Source organism: Macaca thibetana, chromosome 6, assembly GCF_024542745.1.
Source record: "Macaca thibetana thibetana isolate TM-01 chromosome 6, ASM2454274v1, whole genome shotgun sequence".
NCBI lineage: Eukaryota > Metazoa > Chordata > Mammalia > Primates > Cercopithecidae > Macaca > Macaca thibetana.
The window spans coordinates 9,590,834-9,605,231 of record NC_065583.1 but is presented as its reverse complement, the minus strand read 5'-3'; the positions used below and the strand labels follow the sequence as shown (position 1 = coordinate 9,605,231).

Sequence of the window (14,398 nt, the reverse complement as noted above, 5' to 3'; positions counted from 1 at the left end):
GCCGGGCACCGTGGCTCACACCTGTAATCCCAGCACTTTGGGAGGCTAAGGCAGGGAGATCACAAGGTCAAGAGTTCGAGACCAGCCTGGCCAACACAGTGAAACCCCATCTCTACCAAAAATGCAAAAATTAGCTGGGTGTGGTAGCATGCACCTGTAGTCCCAGCTACTGGGGACGCTGAGGCAGGAGAATCGCTTGAACCTGGGAGGCGGAGGTTGCAGTGAGCAGAGACCACGCCATTGCACTCCAGCCTGGATGACACAGTGAGACTCCATCCCGAAAGAAAAAAAAAATTTAATCTGTTTTAAAATACATTTTTTGTTGTTTTTTGAGATAGAGTCTCACTCTATCGCCCAGGCTGAAGTGCAGTGGCACAATCACTGTTTACTGCAGCCTCCACCTTCCAGGTTCAAGCTAATTCTCCTGCCTCAGCCTCCTGAGAACTGGAACTACAGGTGTGTACCACCACACCTGGCTAAATTTTGTGTTTTTAGTAGAGACAGGGTTTTAGTATATTGGCTGGGCTGGTCTAGAACTCCTGGCCTCAAGTGATCTGCCCATCTCTGCCTCCCAAAGTGCTGGGATTACAGGTGTACGCCACTGTGCCTGGCCTAAAATTTGTTCAAATTTTTAATAGGAATGTTTGATGTGTTTATTTGCAACATTTCATATGTATTAACAGTAGAATGAAAAGGCAGTCTGAGGAAGTGCCCACCATTACAGTGGAACTGTTTCGTAGATGCACGTCACCTAGACAAAACAAGTCTCCCTTATCTGAGGAATAAGAGGGTAAGAAAACTCCACACACACTAAGATGGCTATAATTTTAAAACATGGAAAATAACAAGTGCTGGTGAGGACTGGAGAAGTTAGAAGCCTTGTGCATTGTTAGTGGGAATGTAAAATGGTGCAGCCAGCGTGGAAAACAGTTTGCCAGTTTCTCAAAAGGTTAAACATAGACATACCCTAGGACCTAGCAATTCTGCTCATAGGTATACACCCCAAAAAAGCTCAAAGCAGGGACTCAGGGAGATATTTATATACTCGCAGTAGCCAAAGTGTGGAAACAACTCAAGTGTTCATCAATAGATGAAAGAATATTTGGGAGGCCGAGGCAGGCAGATCACTTGAGGTCAGTCAGGAGTTCAAGACCAGCCTGGCCAACATGGTGAAACCTCATCTCACTAAAAACACAAAAATTAGCCGGGTTTGGTGGTGTGCGCCTGTAATGCCAGCTACTCAGGAGGCTGAGGCAGTAGAATCACTTGAACCCAGGAGGCAGGGGATGTAGTGAGCTGGTATCACACCACTGCACTCCAGCCTGGATAACAGAGTGAGACTCCACCTCAAAAAAAAAAAAAAAAAGAGATGAATGCATAAACAAAATGTGGTATATCCACACACTAAAATATTCCACCAGAAAAAGGAATCAAAAGGAAGGCAATTCTGACACAAGCTACACGGATGAATCCTGAAAACATTATGTAAAGTAAAATAAGCCAGACACAAAATAATACATATTGTATAATTCCACTCACCTGAAGTAGCCAGAGTAGCTGAAATCATAGAAGTGCAAAGTAGAATAGAGGTTTCCAGGGGTTAGAAAGGGGAAACAGGGAGTTATTGTTTAGTGAGTACAGAGTTTTTGTAGAGGATAAAAACTTTGAGGTGTAGACAGTGGTGATGGCTACACACTTGTGAATGATTTAATGCCATTAAATTTACACTTACAATTGGCCAAAATGGTAAATATGATGTTCTGTATATTTTACCACAATTCAAAAGAGAGAGAAATAACCACATAAATGGAGCAGGCAATCCCACCCCATTGCACACAGGAGCTGGCGTCTGGGAAATGGGAGGTGAGGACCCACAGCTCCCCACGGGTCGTGCGATGGCGTCAGTGGGGAATGCTGCAGCAGGCACCACACCCACTGTGCTGCATGGGGTTCTGGTGTTGAACAAGTACACACGGCTGGGCGCAGTGGCTCAGGCCTATAATCCCAGCATTTGGGAAGCCGAGGCGGGTGGCTTGCTTGAGTCCGTGAGTTTAAGAATAGCCCAGGTTGGCCGGGCGCGGTGGCTCACGCCTGTAATCCCAGCACTTTGGGAGGCCGAGGCGGGCGGATCACAAAGTCAGGAGATCGAGACCACGGTGAAACCCCGTCTCTACTAAAAATACAAAAAATTAGCCGGGCGCGGTTGTGGGCGCCTGTAGTCCCAGCTACTCGGGAGGCTGAGGCAGGAGAATGGCGTGAACCCGGGAGGCGGAGCTTGCAGTGAGCCGAGATCGCGCCACTGCACTCCAGCCTGGGCGACAGAGCGAGACTCCGTATCAAAAAAAAAAAAAAAAAAAAAAAAAAATAGCCCAGGCAACAGAGCGAAATCCCGCCTCTACAAAAAAAAAAAATGCGGCCGGGCGCGGTGGCTCACGCCTGTAATCCCAGCACTTTGGGAGGCCGAGGCGGGCGGATCACAAGGTCAGGAGATCGAGACCATCCTGGCTAACACTGTGAAACCCCGTCTCTACTAAAAATGCAAAAAATTAGCCGGGCGAGGCGGCGGGCGCCTGTAGTCCCAGCTACTTGGGAGGCTGAGGCAGGAGAATGGCATGAACCCGGGAGGCGGAGCTTGCAGTGAGCCGAGATCGCGCCACTGCACTCCAACCTGGGCGACTAAGCGAGACTCTGTCTCAAAAAAAAAAAAAAAAAAATGCAAAAACTAGCCGGGCGTGATGGCATGAACCTGTAGTCCCAGCTGCTTGAGAGGCTGAGGTGGGAGAATCGCTTGAGCCCAGGAGACGGAGGCTGCAGTGAGCTGAGATCTTGCCACTGCACTCCAGCCTGGGTGACAGAAAAAAAAAAAAAAAAAAAAAACAGCCAGGCACAGTGGCTCATGCCTGTAATCCTAGCACTTTGGGAGGCCGAGACAGGCAGATTGCCTGAGCTCAGGAGTTTGAGACCAGCCTAGGCAAGATGGTGAAACCTCGTTTCTACTAAAATACAAAAAATCAGCTGGGCGTGGTAGCAGGCGCCTATAATCCCAGCTACTCAGGAGGCTGAGGCACAAGAATTGCTTGAACCCGGGAAGCAGAGGTTGCAGTGAGCCAAGATGGCACCACTGAACCCCAGACTGGACAACGAAGCAAAACTCTGTCTCAAAAATAAATAAATAAATAAATAAGAAAGAAAGAAATCACACACACACACAAACACATTTCCCTACAAAATGGCCCCTAGCCAGGTGCGGTGGCTCATGCCTGTAATCCCAGCACTTTGGGAGGCCAAGGTAGGTGGATCAGCTGAGGTCAGGAATTCGAGACCAGCCTGGCCAACAAGACGAAACCCCGTCTTTACTAAAAAGTACAAAAATTAGCCAAGCATGGTGGCACATGCCTGTAATCTCAGCTACTCAGGAGGCTGAGGCAGGAGAACTGCTTGAACCTGGGAGGTGGAGGCTGCAGTGAGCTGAGATCGCAGCACTGCACTCCAGCCTGGGTGACAGAGTGAGACGCCATCTCAAAAAAAAAAAAAAAAAAAAAAAAAAAAAAGGCCCCTAAAAGCCCGCTGCTCATCTGGAGACCTTAACCAGCAATCTATTGCAAAGCACAGGGAAAACGAGCTCCTCTGGACTGAATGAACACATAGAGCTTAGTCTCCACCACGGCGCCTTCCTAAGGATAATATTGATCATGCTCCACCCTTGCCTTCCATAACAACTCTGGAACCTGACTACACCCAGAATTCCGGCTGGCCAAGTTATTCCTGCCCATCTAGCGCCCATGGACGACAATGTGCATTCATTCCTGTCATCACAGGGACCTGAGGCTTGAGGTTTCCCCCATTCCACAGATGGACGTGCATGTCCAGGTTTAGAGGGGAAATGTGATTGGAACTACGGGAGTGGCACCGGAATTTGCATCTGGATCCTCTAATGTCAAAATTCTCCAAACTTTGAGCCACCATACAAGGTCTCCCTATAATCTCCACCACTTAGAAGCCTCTAAGACCAGATGCCAACAGACACTTAACAGAGCACTACTGGGCCAGCCCTGCACAGGGCGCCCACAATACAGACACAGAGCGACCCTCTCACAGCCCTCTACTGAGAGTGACGAGACAGCATGCTTATGATGGGGTGAGGGAGAGGGCACCTAACCCCACCAAGGAGCCTTCTGGAAGGAAGCAACAGGCATGGTGGCTCACGCCTGCTATCCCAGCACTTTGGGAGGCCAAGGTGGGTGGACTGCTTGAGGTCAGGAGTTTGAGACCAGCCTGGCCAACATGGTGAAACTTCGTCTCTACTAAAAATACAAAAAATTAGCCAGGCGTGGTGGTGCACGCCTGTAGTCCTAACTACTCGGGAGGCTGAGGCAGGAGAATCACTTGAAACCAGGAGGCGGAGACTAGAGTGAGCCGAGATCACGCCACTGCACTCCAGCCTGGGTGACACAGTGAGACTCCGTCTCAAAAAAATAATAAAAAAAATACTGAGGAGTGGAGCAAGCAGGCAAATTCTCTGCACATTTGCTTTCTGTACACTCATTCTCAGTTTAGATCAGTATTTCCTTCATCAACTGAGCTGCAAAGTCCCCAGGATCCCATGTAGTGATAATAATATGTCATTTGTTATGCAGTACTAGTCTGTGCTGCTTATATGTGTTAGTGCATTTATCTCCTGGACCACCGTACAATATGGTGCTATTAGTATCTCACAGACAGATGAGGAGACCCACCCGAGGCAGAGTACCCGAGGAATGAGGCGGCAGAGTGGGCTTGGAACTAAGGCAGTCCCATGCCCAGGTGTGCACACTCTTGGTGGCCACATTCTTCCTCCATCCACGTTCCTTGCATGCCAGAGTCTGGGATGCCTCCCGTATCGGGCCCAGGAGCCCAGTTCAGGGAAGGAAATTTCATGATGGGCCATTTTCCAGAGCCAGTCCTTGTCCTAGGATTTACCAGCTCACGTGGCTCTAACTCTGTGGGGTCTTCTCCCCTAAACTCAATTTTGACAGTTTGTTTAGGCCAGGTACGGTGGCTCACGATTGTAATCCCAGCACTTTGGGAGGTCGGGGAGGGGGGATCACCTGAAGTCAGGAGTTGGGAGCCCGCCTGACCCACACGGTAAAACCCCATCTCTACTAAAAATACAAAAACTAGCTAGGCAGGGTGGTGGGTGCCTGTAATCCCAGCTACTGGGGAGGCTGGGGCAGGAGAATTGCTTGAATCCGGAAGGTGGAGGTGCAGTGAGCTGATTGCACCACTGCACTCCAGCCTGGACAACAGAGCAAGACTCTGTCTCAAGAAAAAAAAAAAAAGCTTGTTTAGAATGCTTTAGCAACCCGTCAATTAAGTTATTCAGTGCACTCACTCGCTCTCTCGCTCTCTCTCTCTCTCTCTCTCACACACACACACACAGTCTTAACTGATTGTGTCCCTGCCTTTTCATTCCTTGTAAAGCTGATTTTTGTACATCCCGACCAGAGGTCTGGCAAAGAATCCTTTCCTTCTGCACACGTTCCTCTTTCTCTTCCTACTCCTCCTCTCCCTCCTCTCCAAACCCAGAAGAGAGGTTAGGCCAGCTCTGCTCCTTTCCTGAGAGGAAGGTTGAGGGCTTAGTGGAGTGGCTAGAGCCAGGGCCAGTGACCAAGGCAACTACCTTGACCATGCTGAGCTGGCCAACGGCCCCCCTTCAATCATTCATCTTTCAGTCCTGAGAGCTGGAAACAAGGCCACATGCCACCTTGACCTGGGTTTCCTGAAAAGGGATGTTTTCTCCTGAGGGTGGAGAAGGCCCAGGGGGGACCATTTTCCAGGAGTGCACAAACCTTGCCTTGCCCACCATCCTGAAAGGCAGCATTGACCAGACAGCCAGGCCCCAGCCAGTGCCAGTGTCAACACAAGGCACACCCGCTACCCAGCACCTCACTCAGATTCCACGGAGATCAGAACCTGCCAGACAGAGGTTAGTAGGAACCGTGGACCAAAAAGTGACTTGGCCAAAATTAAATTCTTTCAAAGCCTCGTTGAGGCAGCAATCCATCACCTTGAGGCCACAGGGGATGTAATACTGCTGATGATAAAAACAGCTGACACTGAGTGCTCTCTGTGTTCCAGGACGGGACTGAAACGGAATTTCTCACTTCATCCTCCATCTAGCCCTTAAAGACAAATATGATTGCCAGTTTACAGATGAGGAAAAAGATTCAGAGAGGTGGGGTGATGTGCCTCAGGTCACACAGCGAGTAGGGGTGGAGGGTGAAGGCTGGATCCAAATTCAAGCCTTCTTTAGCTCTAAAACATTTCCCCCAAAGACCTTTCCTGATGACTATCCAGTACTCCCCGTTCTTTCTCCCTTTGTTAAAGATGAATGACAATCACAGCCAATAGCAACCACTCACAGCAAGGGAGTGCCTGCAGCTCAGGAGTGCTCAGCCAGCCAGAATGTCATCCGCCAACACACCTTGAAGGCCAGCGTTAGCCTTGCTGCCCATTTCCCAAGCGAGCAGACTGAGGCCTGGGAATCCAGCAGGACTGTGAGCTGTCCCAGTGGCCTCCTGACTCCCGGCCTAGTGTTTACTACACCACGCTGCCGGGAAGCAGCTTATTCCCTATTCATTCATTCAACCATTATTTATTTGGCTAAATTCTAGTGAACAAGACAAGCAGTTTCTGCCGAGGAAAATTCGCATGAGGGAATCACTGCCCTCCCATATCATAATTCACCCTTCCCTGATTTTTCTTCAGCAGAGGCCAACCTGCCCTCATTTCCAGTCCCTAAACAACAATATCTAGAAGTGGGTAGGGACTCATCTTGGCCAATCAGAATACTGCACTCCCTCTGGTCACAGTGTTTGGCTCAAGAATAGGCACATGGCCAGGTGCGGTGGCTCACACCTGTGATCCCAGAACTTTGGGAAGCTGAGGCAGGTGGATCACCTGAGGTCAGGAGTTTGAGACCAGCCTGGCCAACATGGTGAAACCTCATCTCTACTAAAAATACAAAAATTAGCTGGGCGTGATGGCGCATACCTGTAACCCTAGCTACTCAGGAGGCTGAGGCAGGAGAATCACTTGAACCCAGGAAGCAGAGGTTACAGTAAGCCAAGATCACGCCATTGCACTCTAGCCTGGGCAACAAGAGCAAAACTCTGTCTTAAAAAACAAAACAAACAAACAAACAAAAAATTGGCACGTGATCAAGTCAGCCAATGAAATGCATTCTCAGAACAATTGCTGAGACAGCCGACATTGCTACAAGCCCTCCTTGACTTCTAGCCTCCAGCCTAAAGCCATCCTGCCCCTAAGGAGGCCTGAAAATCAAACTAGGTCTGAGGCGCTAAAGCTGAGAGAGGACATGAGAAGACAGTTTGATCCCTTCAATTAACTTTTACAACTGTCTATTAAGGGCTTGATTTTATATATAAGAAAACCGATGCTTAGAGAGATGAAGTTGCCTGCCCAAGGTCACATAGCAGGTTCAAAGGATTAGGAATTGAATTCCGGCCAATGTGGGTTCAAATTCCATGTATCTGACAGTTTTGCCAGAGATGCCTGCATATTCTGCAAAAGTCCCGTCTGGGCCTCAGTCTCCCCCTATATGGGGGAGGATGGATGGTGAAATGATGTCCAGCTCTCTTCACGCTCTGATGAGGGCCGTCTTAGGGAGTGGGTGAGTCTTGGAAAGCTAAGGGTGGTCCAAGTAGATGAGGCCCACATGGGAGATGGCAGGCAAGGAACAGCATAAAGAACAAGTGGCTGTCTATGACCTCTGACGTCCGTCTCTCCCACCGGCTGAGGCAAGGCCGGGTTCCAGCGCACGATGAGGGGAGCCTCGGCCCAGCCTTCCACTGCTGGCCAGCAGTGACTAACGCCTCAGCCCACACCCTTGTGAGCAGATACACAGTGGCTACTTGTGTTTTCTGGCCCAAGCACCTCTGTGGGAACAATCCTCCCTCTTGTGCCCGCAAGGGGCCCAGCCCGGAGGAGGTGGGAACAACCCTCCCAGCCGGGGGCACTGCTTCACCCAAGGGGCCCAGTCAGCCCAGTCAGGGGCTGGGGGCTTCCTGAGAGTCAGCCACACAGAGGCCAGCAGGGGACCCACTCCCAGGCCATCCCCTTCCCTCCTGACTGCCCACGGATCGGTGTGTTGCTCCCGCCTCCTCCCGGGAAATAACGGATATCACAGACCTCAGGAAAATGAGAAAACTTTAGCCACTCCTCCTTAACCCAGCTCCCCAACCCTACTCTGCAGATGAGGAAACTAAGTCCACCAAGGCGAATGCGGAGACCAGGGTCCAATCTGTGACACTTGTCTCATCTGTGACACAGGTATGTCTCAAGAAGAGTAAATGAGAACACAAGAGCAAAGAGCCTAGAGGGGCCTGTTCCTGGGGGCACCCCAACCTCAGGCCTGGGAGCCGCTGGAGCTGCTGGGAAATTGACCCTGGGGCTGGGGAGCAGTAGGGGACTTGGCCAGCATCCATTCCCCCTTGTGGATTCAAAACTCTAGTTGCCGGTCGGGCGCGGTGGCTCACGCCTATAATCTCAGCACTTTGGGAGGCCGCGGTGGGCAGATCATCTGAGGTCAGGAGTTCAAGACCAGCCTCAACATGGAGAAACCCCGTCTCTACTAAAAAAAAAATACAAAATTAGCCAGGTGTGGTGGTGCATGCCTGTAATCCCAGCTACTCGGGAGGCTGAGGCAGGAGAATTGCTTGAACCTGGGAGGCGCAGGTTGCAGTGAGCCGAAATTGCACCATTGCACTCCAGCCTGGGCAACAAGAGCGAAACTCCGTCTCAAAAAAAAAAAAAAAAAAAAAAAAAACTCTAGTTGCCTTTAGACACTGCCTCTCCCTCGCTCTGAGTGCAAGGGATTCATAGCGGGCTGACCTCTCCCTGGGCCAGGGGCATACCCCAGGCCCAGCCAATCAGAGGACTGAACCAAGGGTGCCTGAAAATGAAACTTGCCACAGTCATTGGTTCAGAGATGCCTGGGCATGGTCCCAAGGCAGGCCAACAGGGTCGTGCCTGGGCAGCTCTTTAAATTTGTTTTTGGTTGTTTGCTTTTTTTTCTTTCCTGAGCTGGAGTTTCGCTCTTTGTTGCCCAGGCTGGAGTGCAATGGCATGATCTCGGCTCACCACATCCTTCGCCTCCCGGATTCAAGTGATTCTACTGCCTCAGCCTCCCCAGTAGCTGGGATTAAAGGCAGGCACCACCACGCCAGGCTATTTTTGTATTTTTAGTGGTGACAGGGCTTCTCCCTGTTGGTCAGGCTGGTCTCGAACTTCCGACCTCAGGTGATCCACCCGCCTCGGCCTCCCAAAGCACTAGGATTACAGGCATGAGCCATGGCGCCCAGTCAGTTGTTTGCATTTTTGCTGAAGTTATCAGGAAAGCAGCTTTTTCTTTCTCTGGCGCTGCTAAATCGGTAGAATGTAAGGCTGGAGGGTCTTGCAGCCCATCTTTTCACTCCTTCAGAGTGGCTGCCGGAGGGTAAGGCTAAGATGGCAGAAGCAGGGCTCACAAATGGAGTGCTACTGGCTCTAAGGAACACCTGGAGACAGCCGTACCTGAAGGCAGACTCTACCATAGACTTCTCAGTTGCATGAGCCAATAAACTCCCTTTTGGATTCCTGCCATTTGCCACCAAGAAGGAGATGAGTTCCCTCTCTCTGGGGGTGTTCCAGCAAGGAACAGATATCCAGAGGAGTGCCTCCCCACACAACACACGTGTATCAAGGGCCACCTTCATTCCCAAGCCCACCATAATCTATAAGATGACATTCACTGAGACCTCACCAAAGAGCTGACTGATAATTTAGGATTTGGAGACCTACATGGAAAACGTGTAGGACACAGGCCAACAGAAACTATGGAATTCTTCTGCCAAAAGAATCTTCCTCCAAAAAAGTGGAAAGGATCATTTTATACTTAATAAATTCACAAAAGCATGCAGTTGTGACAACCCCCCGCCGCCCCCACGCTGGAGACAACGTAGTAAAATGGGTGAACTCATTACTGACAAGAATAGAAACTGCTTCAATCTTTCAAAGACAACACTTGGCAATAGGTTTTAAAAGTCATGAAAATACTTTTTCAGCCTATTGTCCCTCATTCCTGAGAATTTAAGGCCAGGAAATACTTTTAAAAAGACAATCAGCTGGGCATGGTGGCTCATGCCTGTAATCCCAGTACTTTGGGAGGCCGAGGCGGGCAGATCACAAGGTCAGAAGTTCGAGGCCAACCTGACCAACCTAGTGAAATCCCGTCTATATTAAAAATACAAAAATTAGCCGAGCATGATGGCACGCACCTGTAGTGCCAGCTACTCGGGAGGCTGGGGCAGGAGAATCGCTTGAACCTGGGAAGCAGAGGTTGCAGTGAGCTGAGATCGTGCCACTGCACTCCAGCCTGGGCACAGAGCAAGACTGTGTCTCAAAAAAAAAAAAAAAAAGACAAAAGAAATGTACTAGGATCATGTTCAGTTTATATTAGTCCATAATAATGGAAAAAAGGTGAAATCACCTAAACACAATGCTTCAATTAACTTAATGGGATATTAAGTAACCCTTAAATGATAAACAAGAAGATAATACAGTAATGAGAAAAAATCCTTAAGCCATAATGGTAAATAGCAAAACAGGATAATGAAATTGTAACGAGGCTACAATTTTCCTTTGGGAAAGCTGCATGTGCCTATGGACAGGGACGAGCTAAAACACAGCATAATGGAGTCAAGCAGTTTATAAAGAGAATTTTTACCCAGTGACATCTGGCAATTATCCACAGGGGTCCCAGTGAGGGCAGACTGGGGCAGGTGCAAAGAAGCCTCCCACAGAGAAAGACCACTTCATCCGACCTTGCCTTAAACGTTCCAGAGACAGACACCCTCGTTCTTCCGGAACTCACAGGAGCTGCACTGTCTGACACAGCAGCGACTAGCCGCACTTGGCTATTTAGATTAATAGATATGAAACAAAAATGTAGTTCCTCAGTTGCATTAGCCACATTTCACGCACTCCCACACTGTGGCTACCATATTGAACAGAGCAGGTACATACAAACACTTCCATCACTGTAGAAAGTTCAGCCCCAGCCCTCTGACAACGCCTCTTCAGAGGTAAGGGGGTATCTACAACTCACTCCACTGTCCCAGACCCAGCCTCGGAAACATGAGTTTCTTTTTCTAGGAAGCAAAAGGGGACATGTGCAAGGAATCAGCAGAGGAACCCCACCCAACGATCATTTGCTAGGGAAGTCTCCTAGCAACCTGGCTGGGTGGCAGGCGTGAGCGAAGGCTCCCAGCTGACCTGTCAGATGAAAAGCCTGGGTGTGGGTCAGAGCCAAAGAACGGGGCAGTCAGGGCTCAGGGTTCCTATTTCCCGGACTTTATTCTGGACGGCCGTGCCAGGCATGTATCAAATATGGTTCAGGCCACTGGAACCAAAGCAGGGCTTGGTCTGGGTGTCACACAATGTACAGCTGTTCTGTCCCTGTCTGAGCATAGTTAATCTTTGCATGGTGATGAATGCTGTCAATCGCAGGAAGGGCTGTGACTCTATTTAGGAGAGAGAAAATCTGGCCCCAGAGAAAACCAGGGTCACAGTAGAACTGACTATGTACAGGAAAAGGGCCCAACATAAAGCCAAAGGGGGTGATCTGAGGACAGCAGACACAGAGCCGGGGTGGCCAGCTGACATGGGCTTGAGTTTAGAGCCCAGTAAGGCCCCTGGCTGGCAGGCATCAGTCAGCAGAGGATGGAAGCCTTATGCACCATGGGCCTGGGCCTTGGGAAGCCCAGGTCCTTGCAGGCTCAGGATGAAAAAGGCCTGACAAAGCCTCTTATGGTCTCTTGCTGCAGGGCAATGAGCAGTCCGCCTTTCTCCAGTACAGGCACACGAAGTACACAGAGGTACCACCATCTCCTTTTATTGAAGAGAAAACGGAGGCCCGGGCAGAGAAACTGACTTGTCCCAGGTCACACAGCTAGGAGGCAGTGGCAGGCCTGGAGCTCAGCTCTGGCTCTCTGCCCAGTGCTCTCTGCCCTCAGCAGTCCACCAAAGTTGTCATGCCAGGGGTCTCCCACCCAGCTGCTCAGTGTGACCGCCCTCCTACCCATCTTTCCCTCCGTGGCCTTCAACCAGAAACACCCACAGTGAACCCTCAAGGGCTCCTTGCTGCTGACAAGCTAATGCCCGAGCTCCCTGGCTCAGCACTCACAGCCCTCATGACCTGCCCCTGCCCACTTCCCCAGGGTCCCGCCACTCCCTCTCACTCAGCCCTATGCCTGCTCCCTACCTCCCAGCCCTCTTCATGCTCCCTCCTCCACAGAGAACGCCTCCTCCCTACCTGCGTTTAATCAGCCAGCAAAATCTAACTCAACCCCAGCCTAGCCCATGACATCGTCCCCAGAACCCCAGTCCACCTCTCCCACTAGAATTTCTTTGCACCTTGTTAAGGCTTTCATCGCAGACTGCCCTGTCCCCTGGGCATCTGCATCACAGATTCTCTGACCTGGCTGTGGTCTCTGAAAGGCTCAGCCCACCTGACTCCTCTCAGTCTACCCCAGTCTTCAGAGCCTGGCACAGAAGAGCCAGTGGGTAGATGGAACAGTGGGAGCGTGAGTGAATGGGAAGATGGGTGGGCAGACAAGCAGATGGAGGAGTGGATGGATGGGAGGTAGGGGCTGGAGGAATGAATGGATGGGAAAATGAGTTAAGTGGGATGGCGAATGGATGAGAGGTTGGGTGAATGGATGGGTGGGCAGAAGAATGGGAGGGTGGAGGAGTGGATGGATGGGAGGTAGGGGCTGGAGGAATGAATGGATGGGAAAATGAGTTAAGTGGGATGGCGAATGGATGAGAGGTTGGGTGAATGGATGGGTGGGCAGAAGAATGGGAGGGTGGAGGAGTGGATGGATGGGAGGTAGGGGCTGGAGGAATGAATGGATGGGAAAATGAGTTAAGTGGGATGGCGAATGGATGAGAGGTTGGGTGAATGGATGGGTGGGCAGAAGAATGGGAGGGTGGAGGAGTGGATGGATGGGGGAGGTAGGGGCTGGAGGAATGAATGGATGGGAAAATGAGTTAAGTGGGATGGCGAATGGATGAGAGGTTGGGTGAATGGATGGGTGGGCAGAAGAATGGGAGGGTGGAGGAGTGGATGGATGGGAGGTAGGGGCTGGAGGAATGAATGGATGGGAAAATGAGTTAAGTGGGATGGCGAATGGATGAGAGGTTGGGTGAATGGATGGGTGGGCAGAAGAATGGGAGGGTGGGTGGATGGGCAGATGAATGGAAGGATGGACAGATGGATGGGAGAATGAGTTGGCAGGGGCATGAATGGGTGCATGAGACTAGGTGGGTGTGAGAGGGATAAAGGAATGACATGTATGTCCAGGGAGAAGACAATTATCATCTTCCCTTCTTTCCAAAAGACACTTGAGCCCACCCCTGCTGGGTTCTATGAACATCAGTCTCTCTCCTTCCTTCAATCCTGTAGCCAATAAAGTTATTGTTACAGGAACCGACCCCACACCATCCGATGTCCCCATCTTGGCAAACTTAGAAATGAGCAAATTTATATCGAGCAATTTGTGGAAACAGCACAGTACCTAGGCTCAAGTCCCAACTCTACTACTTACTAGCTACGTGTGCTTGCAGAAGCCAGGACACCAGGCCTTCATATCCTGATGAAAACGTAGACAATTTCAGTGACGCATGGGAAAATTTATAAACCACTATGGGTTAGCCAGTTGACTATTGGCTGTTACTGTTCTCTCTTGAAACTGTGTATTTTTTGTTTTTGAAAGCCTAAACACATGTTTACTTTGTTCATCAATGTATCTATTACTCTGTCTGGTCATGGCAGACACTCTGTGTATTCTTAAATGACTAATGAATGAATGAATAGAATCGGTGTTTGTGCTTCCCTGCAAACAGAGAGAAATGAGGTCCTCCACATAAGAGATGAAAGGAAAGTGATAAGAAGCCGACTTTCTCCATAACATATTTCTATTTCTGAATCTCTGGCTGTTCTCCAGTTTTGAAAGATGGCACCTCTTTACCTTGCCGGAGCCAAAGCCTTCAACTGGGCCAGGATGTACTCAGCTGAGTTCTGCCAAGCAGAGAGAAACCACGTCCCAATCAATCATCACCATGCCAAGTTTCAGCTCAACAACAAATGAGACGGCCAAGTTTCAGAACAAGTGACACTTAAGGATGGCAAAGATTAGGAAGCCCAAAAGCAGAGGGACACGGCTTCCAGAGATGCGCCTTGAACACCGTCTCCCTCAGGGAGGAGGAGCCTGGCCAGCCACCCTGGCACAGCTCAGGGAAATGTTGAGCCACAAAAGTTGTTGTGAACCAGCAAATAAAAAAACGGAAACCCAAACAG

At 50.1% G+C, this 14,398-nt stretch overlaps 1 protein-coding gene across 1 annotated transcript in view; it reads right to left on the bottom strand.

Moving 5' to 3' along the window:
* STK10 (serine/threonine kinase 10) overlaps nt 1–14,398 on the bottom strand; it is a 149,545-nt gene that overhangs the window by 117,937 nt on the left and 17,210 nt on the right. The gene's annotated exons all lie outside the window — the stretch shown is intronic.